The 14,167-nt window shown below is 36.0% G+C and overlaps 2 long non-coding RNA genes across 2 annotated transcripts; one reads left to right on the top strand and one right to left on the bottom strand.

The window, feature by feature from the left end:
* The first annotated feature begins 6,184 nt into the window (after window positions 1-6,184).
* Window positions 6,185-11,193, top strand: LOC126832093 (uncharacterized). Its single transcript, XR_007684546.2, has 4 exons — window positions 6,185-6,344; window positions 8,224-8,338; window positions 9,718-9,757; window positions 10,374-11,193. It is a non-coding gene; the product is annotated as an uncharacterized LOC126832093 (long non-coding RNA).
* On the bottom strand, window positions 10,771-13,322 carry LOC130014352 (uncharacterized). Its single transcript, XR_008789327.1, has 2 exons — window positions 13,021-13,322; window positions 10,771-11,633 (listed from the first exon to the last, which is right to left on the bottom strand). It is a non-coding gene; the product is annotated as an uncharacterized LOC130014352 (long non-coding RNA).
* Between the last annotated feature and the right edge of the window lie 845 nt (window positions 13,323-14,167).

Below are 14,167 nucleotides of genomic sequence, written 5' to 3' on the forward strand. Positions count from 1 at the left end.
ATCATAATCGGATAAAAATTGTGACCTATAGAGGGTCCACAACTTTGTTATTACGTGTATACACTTTTACACTATTTGTGTACGGGAAGCGGCGATTTTGTCTGGCAGTTTCTGTCCAATTTTCATGAAGTTCAAACTCAACCGTCATTATATGGTGTAACGGTGATATATTTAAACAGTTTTTAAAATCTGATAAAAATTGGGACCTCAAGAGTGTCCACAATCTAAAAATATGATTTTTCGTACAGTGAGGAGCTATAATCCAAGTAGTAACGGACCGCTATGTGCCAATATAGAAAGGAATCGAGATCTTTGGGAGATAAACCAATATTTCAAGTTTCGTCAAAAATGTGACCTGTGGAGTGTCCACTAACAAATTGTTGACATCCAGGCGGGCACGGGCGACGACAATGGATTATGAAATTGTACGAAAAATCACATTTTTAACCAGTGGACATTCTAGAGATCACATTTTTTATCCGATTTTGTTGAAACTTTAAATATAACCCAAAGATCTTGCTTCCTTTCGATATTCGGACAGCAACTTTCTTGATTATGGCGCCTGATTGTACGAAAAAACTTGTTTTTAGCTTGTGGTCCATCTACAGGTCAATTTTAAAAGCTGTTCATGAAATTCGTACCGAAACTGCCCGACAAAATCATTGTTGCACGTATGCAAATAGAGTAAAAGTATGCAACTTTACATATGTTTATATCCCAAATTTCTGTGTTCCTTTCAATCTCTGTGGGTATCGGACCGTAACTTTCTGGATTATCGCCCCTGATTGTCCGAAAAATAGTTTTTATACGGCCACATTGAAATGTGGTCATATATTGTCATTGACCCCCCCCCCCCCCACTCCGGTTAGCGACCACAATCGGGCCCTAAGGGTTAAAGTTAAAGATACATTATGGGAGTTTCGATAACGAGTTGGCAGTTCTCACTATAATAGTTAAAAACTAGATAATGTAAAGGCAATTTGCTGAAAATTTCCTTCAAATTGATCCACTATGAACCGAGAACAAAGCGATTTGATCATCGTTACTAAAGTCAGTACGATAAATCGTGAAGGAAAGTTCTGCAGTAAATCAGCTCACATTCCACTAAAGATCGCAGGCTAGCGATGCCATCTAGAGTTGATTATGGTCTGGATAGGTTAATTAATGTCTAATTAATAATTTGGATAACATTTCAGGCCTAAAGAAAGACATGCAATAGACAGATTTAGCTCTTGCATAATGCATGGTTAAACAATGGCTAACTCCTACCTCTTAAAATGATTAATGTCCAATTGACTTTAAATTTATACACAGTGTTAATTAGAGGTCATGAGATGAAGAATCCTACTGATTTCCAACCAATGATTTCTTATAAATACTGCCCGCGTTATGGCCCTTGATCTCTTTGAAAAATCTTGTGTACCCCCTGGAGGCTAAAGTTAATATCTGATCGACTTCAAATTTATACACAGTGTTTAAGATAATTGGACGACAAAATCTTTTGATTTTCATCGATTTTCGATAACGTGCACAGATAAATTCACGATATTGAATGTTTTATATACTAAAACATTAGCATGTGGCAGAACTAGAGACCAAACGACACTGTCTTGTTATCCCCGAGTCCCTTAAAACTGTGGAGGACTTGAAGACAATGTGTTACACCAATTGTGACAAAGGCAGTAATAAAAACTGTCTGGTTTTTGGATGTCATTGAAATATTAGTATATAATTAAGAAGCGTATTCTAGATGTAACCCTATTTCAATCTTCTTTTATAGCTTGTCAAGTAAAAGCTGCAATTTTCGGTTTATATTTTTTGTTGAAATCGTTTATTATGACTGATTATATACTCTTCAAAAAAAGTAGGGGATATTCAGAAACAATACAAAACTGCGGAATGCACTGCTGTTTTTATTAGAGGTAACCAGTGTATGTTAATAACAGATCAATTGCCTACACATGAACATAAACAGTTCATATGGGCGGCTTATCTGACGGCCCCATTTCACTCGCAAAGAGAAACACCGTCAAAAGTGAAAATGGACGTTTTTGATTTTTGTCTTAATAATGAGTAATTGCTCCACCAATCCTCAGACATTCAGCAATTCGTCGTGGCATGCTCCTAATCAACCGTCCAGTCACGATTTGGGTCAATGTGACCCTCTCCTCTTGCAGTGCCACGGTCAATTCCAATCTGTTTCACTGAGGATATGAAAGTCTTCTAATATCTCTGTAAAAGATGACTACCTTCAACACGTGACTTTTCATCACGCGGCGTCAACCATTGGCTCAATGTCGCGTGCATTGTTTACATAAGACCTTACTGGTTCGGGCGGAATGGAGCCTTTTACTCATTTTAATACCCATTTACAATAAATAAGAAATAATTTTTACCTAAAAGTACGTCAAGCGTCTTTATTTATTTTTTTTAATACATCAAAAAATGTCTTATAATTAAATTTGTCGGAGGAAAAAAGTTAATATTTGTGGCTCATTAAGTCGCATCGATGTCATCCTTATCAGTGATGGTCGCGGCCTAGCGAATATTCACTGCTGATCAGTGTGGGTCAATTCTTGCAGTGTTGTCGGTTGACGTTGACGTCGACGAACACGTCTCTCGATCAAATTAAACGTAACACACTAAAGCAAAGATACGCTAAACTGTAAATCTTATGCAAGAACCGATAGGAAAGCAAACATGGATAGATAAACCAGCAGTGTTAAATTTGACAATGAACCCCTCCCACGTGTATGGCGCATGTGCAGCTCAGTGGTTCTGTCGGGGCGATGAGTTCTTCATCTGTGAACATACTCTCAAAGCATGTCAAGTGTCCATGACTATTTATCATATCACAACCTGCATAGGTATTTGCATTTCAATATCCCCTACTTTTTTTTGAAGAGTATATATATTTGGTTGTTTCGTTGGTTTTTTTGGTTTTTTTTTTTTTAATTCTTATGGAAGTCAAATGTTCCCTACTGCTAAATGTTTGTTAAATTTGAACACAAATAATAAACGAAGAATAATAAATATTGTTTGTTAAGAATCCTAATCATTTGAAAGTATGGTTCTAAAATCCGTGCCTCACTCCACAGTCCACAGTAAATCTAGTTTACAATTGGAAATATTTAGGAATAGAATGATAATTGATGAAACAAGACTATTAGCCAACAAGAGTATCACGTGAATGTATTACTTGTGTGTACATGTATGTGTTTTCTATGTTATATGTATTATTAAATGTATACGACTATGTCTAAATATATAGGGGGGGGGGGCTGTCATTGTCTTGTTTCCATTCCTCGGTTGTACGTGACAAGGAGTAGGGTTGCCTGTCAACCTCGTGGGTTTTCTCTGTGGCGCCTCCGGTTTCCTCCCACTGCTAAAGACCCGGCCATGTGCATGAGCGAATTATTGAAATAAAATTGAACCATTATTTTAGTCCCGAAATGACCTAGTTTGTGTCGAGTGGACGTTAAAACTTTCGACCCGTTTTCACCAAGGTGGCATATATTAGTCTTCACTCAGAATAATTTTCGATCGATTTTTGAAGACATTCCTGTAAATATCCCAGGAGAAAACATAAATGTTTGGAATCATATATATCTTTATCTTGACTAATTTATTATTTAATTGTCCAGAAAAATAATCCACTCAAACGTCATTATGTGACCCAAAATTTGACCTTTGTCACCTTTGAACGAGTCTTAAGCAACGTCTGTTCAACCTTTCTCGCTATTAGTGATATTGGCTTGGTTTTCTGGCTTGGTTAGCTAGCTAGCTACGGTCACCAATTAGTGCTAAAATTAAGCTCTTTAAAAGTAGCATTAGCACAACATTTTTTGCATTCTGTTTCTTAGTGTTAAGTATGAAACGTTTGTAAGTATATAATTGTGGAAAAATATTGAATTTTAACCCCCATTTATTTTTTTTTAATTTTTTTTGGGGGGAGGGGGGCTTCCAGGTATTTGCACAGGTTACAAAATTTAAGACTTGCCTTTCCAAAATGATCTAGGGGTGAGGGGTGAATTATGTGTTGTATACCTCAAACCTTTTGGACTCAATATTTTGATTAAATCTCACTGAGCTCCCGGACTCGAATTAACTTGAAAATACCGGAATTTACTTTGAAACTGGATAGGGGATCACGTGGCTAAGTGGGTAAGACGCGCTCGCTAGTCTGGAGGTTGGGTGTTCAATCGCTGCATTGGCCAAGAAAGTTCACTGGGATTCTCCGGCGTGGTCCCCCCTTGTCAGTGATGCAGGACGGAGGGCCATCCACCCCCCACCCCCCCTTTGGCACAAAGCAAACGCGTCTTCAACTTTAATTGTTATTTTGTGTTTCCATAGTCATTATTCCGGTGTTTTCAAGTCAATTCCGGTGATTATAAATTAAGTGAAATATGATGTATTCCGGCTTTTGGTCGGTCGGGCCCGTACTTGTAGGACGCATAGAAAAATTTCTGAGGTTTGAGCTTTGTAGGCCATAAATATATTATACAGAGTACCAAATATGCTTACATATTATTCTACAAATGAATTCAGAAAAAAAAATACTTATCATAGATAGATTTTATTGTATCTAAGCACCCCCATAAGAGGCAGCATACAAATATCAACAAAACATTTTAAAAAGAAAAAAGCATGAACATCATTTATGACAAAGGCTAATAATTAAAATTAAAACAAAAAACAATATAGCATGCGACTGTTTACGTATGATAAAGATAGATTGTCAGGCAACGAAACATACCGCAGCTATGTCATCCGGGCAGTCAACAAGAGTTGTCGCATATTTCTCTATTTGTCGGTATAATCTAATGAAGCATTTGCAATACACTTAAATCTGACAAGAGCAACAACCCATCAAGTAACAAATGGGCAATCATTAAAATTCTGTCCCATGGTGTTTAGCTTACAAAGCCAAGATTTACCTGTTCAAGTTGTCAGAATTATAACTTGTTTGTCTCAAGACCGCTAGTATCAATCTCATGTCAACACTTACTGAATGATTACTTTGGTCCGTAGAGCACCTGCAACATTTTTCAGGTAATCCAGGGTCATAATTCTGGCAGATTTATCGGAAATCATGTTTTGAAAATCGTCATTGAAAATCTCTAGAAATTGATCTCGTGGCCTTAATCACTGCGTATAAACCTAAAGTCAATCGGATATTTCTACCGCGTCCACAAGAGATTTCAAAGTAATCAAGGGCGATTTGTCTATTAATAGTTATTGGAAAACGTTGAAAATCAATAGGATTTTTTCACATGATATTTGGCACTGTGAAAATTTTTAAATTCAATCGGATATTAACTTTAACCTCGAGAGCGTCCACAGATATTTCAAAGTAATCGAAGGTCATTACTCTGACAACAACTATCTGAAATCATTTAAAATCAATAGGATTCTTCGTCTCATGAACGGAAACACCGTGGTAGAAGGTAATAGTCTGGAGGCTCAGCGCGGGGGGTGTCCATCAAATGGGCACAAAACCAGGCCCAACTTTTCTAGAGTAAAATTTTGCGTAGAATATGATGCCGAGTGGTAATCAGTGTTATTATATAGATCAGTGTAATCAGTCCGCCGTTGGGGCGTTTTCGAGATATTCGGGGTCAAATAATTTCATTTGCACTGCAAGTGAATGCGCAATCATTCTTGTATCATGAAAATAAGCTGAAAATGATCGAAAGTAATCACACTTTCAATAAAAATGTAAACTTGCTAAATTCACCTTTGTTCTTTGTGACCCCAGAGGTCAAAAGGTCACATTTTCCGTTTTAGCACTAGGAAGATTTAAAGTAATAAATGTCGGCGTAAAATATAAAAACTAAAGCGAAACCTGTTCTAATTAATAATAGGAACATTTAAAATTTATCTCTAGTTGGTCTTAGCACCAAACTTTTACTTTGGAACGTCGAAAATGATCTTGCATAACAGAACCAAAACGCTTCGGAGCTTGTTTCAAAAATACGCAAAAATTGTTAAATGAAAATCTCTCCGAATTAGTTTTACAACGAATGCTCTACATAATGATACTAGTTGTCTGGAAAAAAACAACGTTTCAATATACATACATACGGTACTGATTAATTTTCCTGCAAGTGAAACAAACAAGGTTACTGCATACGCAGTTTATTTATTATTGGTGGAAATTTACCGTAGTATCTTGTCTAGAAACACGTGACAACCCAGTTTGTATGACGTAGACCACAGCTTCGAATGGTGAATTTCATACAGAAACCACGCTGTAGATTTGTTAAAATATCAGCCAGTTGAGAAAATTGCAAGTATGTCAAGTACAGACGAAACAGAATTAAAAGCTGGGCATCCGCCTGCAGGTATTAATTTGAAAAGCTTTTATTTGAATGCATAAATTTGTTACAACATACACTGTCTCGGTTCATATCAGAATGTTCACCTTTTAGTACTGGAGCCGTAGGTAAAAGCTACGTATTGTAATGCGAATCGGTTTAAGAGGTCCACGACAGCACATATTTTAATAAGACGAAGAAAGACGACACGTTAATCAGTACATTCATTAGGAAATAAAATATAATGATGAGTGTGCTAGATTATTTATTTATTTGTATTGTTTTGATCTAACCAGATCGCCAACTTGGAGCTGCCCATAATCATCATAATTGGACACAATATTAATATAGTCTCTCATGACAAAATAATTTGTATTTAGGTCAGTCGAATATTCTAGTATATTCTGTGTTATAAGTAACCATGAAATTAACTAATAAATAAATTGATAAGTTTTCAATAAAAGCTAGAACTGGTAATATATTAAAATGCTGATCTATAAGTAACAAATATTGTAACTATGTTGGAGTATGTGAATTGATATACCATATGCCATGTTTTATAGTAGGTTATATATGTATATATAGCCTTGAACAATTAGACGGATGACTCATTGTTTATGTATTTGTATTGCCAACAGACTAGTTGGATGTGGCTATATAATGGGTTATATTTGTGTAATTCAGCGTATTAAACCTGTTTATCATTAAAACAATTTAACAACTTCCTGTCCTGAAAATTGTTGATATTATAGTGATATATATATAGACAGTCTTGTAATATTATTATAGTAGTAGGCTATATTCTTATCGGGTGGGGGGGGGGGGGGGGTGGACATGTTAATCAAAACAAAACAAAACTTATTGCTTTGTTTAGTGTCACATTAACCTTGCTACAAGAAGGCATGTACATGTTTATGATTTGTGCAACAGTGGATATTTACCGGCAAGATCTGGTCTAAATCCATTGTATTTACAGATCGTGTCTAGAGCTCCAAACTCAAGTAATACACTTGTAAAATTGTGAAAAAGGAATGTGAAAGTATGTTTTATGTTCCAGTTATTTATCGACCATAAACTGTTGGTCAGTTAACCCCAGGGTCACTTTATAAATTTTTGCCCCCCACCTTTCGAAGAAAACAGGGGACTATTAAAATGGGTTTGTCTATAGTTTCATCACATCCATTCGACAATGAACATTTTCTACAGAGGGTAAGCCGAACGATAAGCAATTTGATTGGTCGAGACTTTGGAACACAATAGCTCACCTTCCAATTGAGGTAGAATGTTCAAACTTGGTGTAGGCGTTCATTAGGTGATTGCATTGATGGAGTTCAATAATGAACATTGTCTGCTTACGGTAAGCAGAGATAATTAATTTGATTGGTTGAAGCTTTTGGCCACGATAACTTTGGTTATGATTTAAGTGACTAAAATCGATGATGAGAATTTTCTGCTTAGGCTAAGGAGCGATAAGTAATTTGATAGGTCAAGACTTTGGAACATAACAACTCTGCTTTTAATTGAGGTAGAATGTTTAAACTTGATGTAGATGTTAATTAGGTGAATGTCTTGACTGAGTTCAATGATTAACATTTCCCGCTAAAGCTAAGCAGTGCTAAGTAATTTCTTCGATTTTGATTCTATCTGATAGAGAGTGATGAAACTTAGTGTATAGTTTATAATCAATTTGATTGCACGATACTTTTGAAAAAGATAAATGTGCAATTAATTAATATGTGTCATCTATTTATTTTGGAATTTCATCGGAGGACATCAGCTTTACTGTTGACTTATCTAAAATATTTGTTTAAAGGAATTACTGTAAAAATTGAATAATCATGTGTAACTGTCACTTTATAACATGTTAAACAAGATTATTAATAAACACGTTTTGAATATTTGACAGTTAAAGTGGGAGGAATGAGGGTTGCTAAGACAACCAAAACTCACCATGAGGGTGCAGCACAAGATGACGACTCGGAAAAAAAATCTATTCAACCAAATTCGACTAGCTTTTTAAAGTGAGTTTTTTATGCAACAATTTATAATAATATTCTTGACCAGAATGATGAAAATATAATCACCTAATTGTGGTGGATGAGAAGGCACAACAAACCAGATTGATCACATCTCACAAATCAGGGAAGGTTGTTGATCGAAGTGATTGATTAAAATAATTGTTTAATCAGACAAAATGTTTTTTAATGAAAGTACTTTTAACTGTTTATGATGAAAACCTGTGCATTGTACAATTGTTCTGGCCTGTTGATCCAGAATGTTTTTATACGGCCACATGAAAAGTTGTTTGTATATTGTCGTCACCCTCGTCTGTCCGTCGTCTACAATTTCTTGTGAACAATCTACAGACTACATTTACAGGGACCATACAATATAAAAACATTTATATTTTCATCATTTCTCATAACATTATCATAAAATGGAAAAAAATGTCATAAAAAATATAAAATTTCACCATTTCTCATCAATACTCCTAATAATGAATTTCTATACTAATAAATCGGGATGTAAAGAAGAAAATCATCCAGACATTTTATAACCCCCAGCTTGCTGCTTTCTTTCATTTTCTATCCATTCAATGTTATGTAGGTATATGAATATAGGAGATGACTGCGACCATTAATACTACATGTACCAGCGCTATTTGATGGAAAAATATCATAAAAATCATAAAATTCACTAGAAGCTTTCATAAAATTATAAATTAGGTCTTAGAGTTATGGCCCTTGTTTCACTTTGTTTCACTTTGTAAATGCTTTAACAACAAAAGTCATCATCCGATCTGTATGAAATTTATATGCATCATTTAAATTAGTGAAACAAAGAAGCTTATTGAATTTCAGAAATTTATGTTATGACCCTTGTTTCACTTTGTTGAACCTTGTGAACGCTTGAACGACAAAAGTTATTATCCGATCTGTATGAAACTTAAATGCATCATTTAAATTAGCGAAATGAAGAATCTGATTGAATTTCAGCAATTTCTGTCAATTACTTCAAGAGTTATGGCCCTTGTTTACTTTGTTGAACACTCGAACAACAAATGTTATCATCCGGTCTGTTTAAAATTTATATATGCATTATTTGAATTAGTAATACTTAAAAGTCTGTTGACATTAACAAATTCTGTAAATTACTTCCAGAGTTAAGGCCCTTGTTTCAGTTTGTAGAACCTTGTTAACCATCAAACAATGAATATCAAAAGCTGATCTGTATAAAATTGTCTTTTAAATGCCAATATTATCTACAAAGAATAGATATGCGACAAGCCTTGTTGACCACTTGGAAGATTTACCTGCTGTTGTCATATGTTTGCCTTTATTCTAGGATGTTGGGGAGTTAATGATTGTGTTTATTGACTTGTATATTTTTCATGTTTCAGTACGCAACCCAATACAGATTTAGATGGTGTTGTTACCAAGGTAAGTAAGATTGTAACACAAATTAAATAATTTCCTTGATTCTCATTGGACAATAATCCCCCTCTATTTTAGCAAGGCCGAAAAATCATGTATAAAACTATTACATTGACTTTTGTTCATTTTATGTTCAATGATCTTCCTCAGCTCATATCTTCAAGAAATCTATATTAACAAATATCTTTTAAGAAATTCTGCACAAATTTACCATCATGCCAATTTCTAAACAGTAGAAAATCAGTCAAAAATGGATTAAACCGTTTTCAGGTATCTTAAATTATGGCCTACTTTTATATCGAATTCCAACTGCCAAAGGATCTTTTACGTGCACGCCAATGTAAACACGGGACCTTGGTTTTCCATCCCATCCGAACGATTAGACAGCTGTTCTTGTCAGGCCCTCTGTCCTGCACCACTGACAAGGGGAAACCACGTCGGAAAAGCCTGATGAATGTTCTCGGCCAATGCAGGGATCAAACTCAGGCAGAGAGACAGCGTCTTACCCACAGTGGCTCCCTGAGAGGCTAGAGCTCCTGCCTCCATTACCAACTTACCACTGGTCAGGTGCCAATAGGTACAGTAGACTACATTTTGTTGATGTATATTTCGTTTCTTTCAGGGATATAATACTCCTCAACATGGTGAACACATTAAACATGTTCACGAACCAAAGCAACCAACGCATGAAAGACGAGCCCCCAATCCTCAAATCAATATGCATATTAACCAACCCAGATAGAAAGGGTGTGATTTGCTTAAATCATTTATATTATTGGGAATCACAAATTATGCACAATATTTGTTTCATCTGATTATTATAAAACACATTTGTAATTTGGGTTATGTGTCAATTTTATGTCAACAAAATCATGATTCGATTTCTTTTAATCTAATATTTTATTTATATCAATAAAAATATTAACAGATTATCAATACATATCTTTGTAATAAAGTATTCAATTTACCAATTAACACAAATAAATAGTGCCGGTTGAAAAACATGAGGAAACTTATCAACATGTGTTTCTTTCTTTCAATCTGTCGTATATATGAATTGAGCTCAGTAAATGGCAAATCGTAAACACAATGTCCAGATTGATGAAATTGTAAATGAATATTTTTGTTAATGTTAATGTTTGAATTAAAAATAGTATCCAGATGTAGACATTCTGAAAGGAAGCTACAGAAATCTTTGTTTTAGGGTTATTCTGGCTTAAGAGTACATATTGTTTAATTATTAGAAACAGATGTGTTAATTATATTTGACAGTTATTATATATATGGTTTATTTGACCAAGGTAGTGGAAGTATATTTTGTTGGTAAAAGGGATGTTCTATAAATATATCTACTTATGATTCAAAGTGCTGATTCTGTAAAAACTTAAATTATGATTCAAAGTGCTAATTAGTGAAAAAAATAAATATATTATCTATTTAAATTGCTTTCTTTATTTAATACATCACACCACACCCTTTATAATTAGGAGATGCTGGATGGTTGACCCACACCCTTTATAATTAGGAGACGCTGGATGGTCGACCCACACCCTTTATAATTAGAGACGCTGGATGGTCGATCCACACCTTTTATAATTAGAGGTGCTGGATGGTCTAGCCACACCCTTTATAATTAGAAACGCTGGATGGTCGAGCCACACCCTTTATAATTAGAGACGCTGGATGGTCGAGCCACACCCTTTATAATTAGAGACGCTGGATGGTCGAGCCACACCCTTTATAATTAGAGATGCTGGATGGTTGAGTTGAGCCTTTATAATTAGAGACGCTGGATGGTCGAGCCACACCCTTTATAATTAGAGGGGCTGGATGGCCGAGTTGAGCCTTTATAATTAGAGGCAGGTGGGTGGTAGAGTCACACCTTTATAATTAGGAGGCGGCAGGTGGTCGAGTTGAACCTTTATAATTAGGTAGGTGGCCTAGCATACTGCACGCAGCGACCCATCTACGTCATTCTTCCCAGAATGTGACACTGCCCTTGTTAGCCTCCATTTTAAACGCACACGTGATCATTTTGGGGCGGGACTTATCGACGAGACACCGTTTTGTTTAGACAACAGAGTAAAAATAACCCACCCACGTGTGTTTTATGTAAACACGCCATGCCGCTGACACTCGCGTAAAAGCGATATATAATATGTGCTATGGGTAATATTGCAATAAATTCTTTACCATTGTAAACTGTCTTTAGAGTTTCAATCTGTTTATCTTTCAAAACAAGGTTAGATACTCCTAAATTTGTTTTCGCAAACAAAACCGTCTCTGTGAAATTATCTGTCATAGGCGCCGCCATATTGAATAATTAGGGAACTTTTTTGTGATTAGTTTGACATCTTTCATACACACGACGGCTAAATAAACATATTTAATTTCATTCAATATGACAATAGAAGAGAAATAAATACTTCTAAAAATTTCTAAAAGCATACTCAGTGTTTTCGACTTAAATCGTCGATGTAGGAATTAAAATGTCAGGTAATTAGCTTAGGGCCTATTCTCAGCCGGAGCTAGCTGTAGATAGGCAGCCTAAGTTTGGGATGGTGGCCTAGAAGATTGTGTTAATTCATCCTGTACAATTTGGGGCAGGTGATTGGCCGAGTCATTATAATTAGGAGGCGGTGGGTGGCCAAGTCACATCTTTATAATTAGGGGCCAGTGGGTGGTCGAGTAACACCTTTATGATTAGGGGCAGGTGGGTGGTAGAGTCACACCTTTATAACTGGGAGGCGGTGGGTGGCAGCGTCAAACCTTTATAATTAGGGGCCGGTGGGTGGTCGAGTCACACCTTTATGATTAGGGGCAGGTGGGTGGTTGAGACACACCTTTATGATTAGAGGTAGGGGTGGTCGAGTCACACTTTATAATTAGAGTTAGGGGTGGTTGAGTCACACCTTTATAATTAGAGGTAGGGGGTGGTTAAGACACACCTTTATGATTAGAGGTAGGGTGTGGTCGAGTCACACCTTTATAATTAGAGGTAGGGGGTGGTTGAGACACACCTTTATGATTAGAGGTAGGGGATGGCCGAGTCACACCTTTATAATTAGAGTTAGTGGTGGTTGAGACACACCTTTATGATTAGAGGCAGGGGATGGTCGAGTCACACCTTTATAATTAGAGTTAGGGGTGGTTGAGACACACCTTTATGATTAGAGGTAGGGGATGGTCGAGTCACACCTTTATAATTAGAGTTAGGGGTGGTTGAGACACACCTTTATGATTAGAGGTAGGGGATGGTCGAGTCACACCTTTATAATTAGGAGGTGGTTAATAGCTGAGTCACACCTTTATAATTAGGTGGGTTGCTAGAAAAGTGTGTTAATTCATGCACCTTGAATGCATTATGAGTGAGGTAGGGTGGTCTGATTATCTTGTGAGTTTCCATCCACTGGTAAATTGTAACAGTATTGTCCTTGCCACATTGTTTTCAAATTCATAGACAATGAATGGAGAAATATGATGGCTTAAACCAATCTGGTTACAACACAGATCCTATTTCGTTTCGCTTTTGTAGTTCAAAATTTCGTTTTACTTGTCTTTACTACACTAGGATCTGTTATCATTGACATGTTCTGAATGGTGTGAGGTATAAGCCAATGAAACAGTCTGTTAAGGTGAGCTTTAGGCGTGTTTTGCACGGAACTGTGGGTAATCCACTAGTAACGTCAATGCTGATTGGTTAATCAAATGTCTGACGTCATAATGTCAAAGGCCGCTCGTGTGACCTCTTGACATGACCTATATCGCGACAACCGGTCAGATCTTCATGTAGTGTAGGCCATAGAAAGTATAAAAAAAAAACGAAACGAAATATAGATCTGTATTTTAATCAGATTGGGCTTAAACAATATTGTTATCTTTGCAAATTATTGATTCTAAGTTCATAACCAAAAATATAGAAAGTATGCTGGTTATTTTGATACTTAACTGAGGAATAGTTTAGTATAAACATGTTGGATCAATAGGCTTCTCGTTTCTTGACCTGAAACACTGTGTATAAAGTCATTCTGATATAAACTTTATTCTCTAGAGTGTCAACAAGGTATTTTAAAGGGATCAAGGGCCGTAACTCTTGCACAGAAATGAAATGAAATGAAATGGGGTTGAACGTCCTACTAGTATGCCATGAAATGGTCTAATGAAGACGGGCATACGCTATACAGTGTGCTATGAGGGGATTTTGCCTGGACAAGGGACTTTTTATGTGCACGGCAATGTGTACACGGGACCTCAGTTTTTCGTACCATCTGTATCATTCGAATATTAACTTTAGTCTCCAGAGCATCCACAAGAATTTTCAAAATAATCAAGGGCCATAACCCTGCCAGTAATTATTGCAAATTGTTGAAAATCAATAGTTCTTCGTCTCATAACCGTAAACACTGTGTATAAATT

The sequence above is a fragment of the Patella vulgata genome, chromosome 9 (genome assembly GCF_932274485.2).
Source record: "Patella vulgata chromosome 9, xgPatVulg1.2, whole genome shotgun sequence".
Lineage (NCBI taxonomy): Eukaryota > Metazoa > Mollusca > Gastropoda > Patellidae > Patella > Patella vulgata.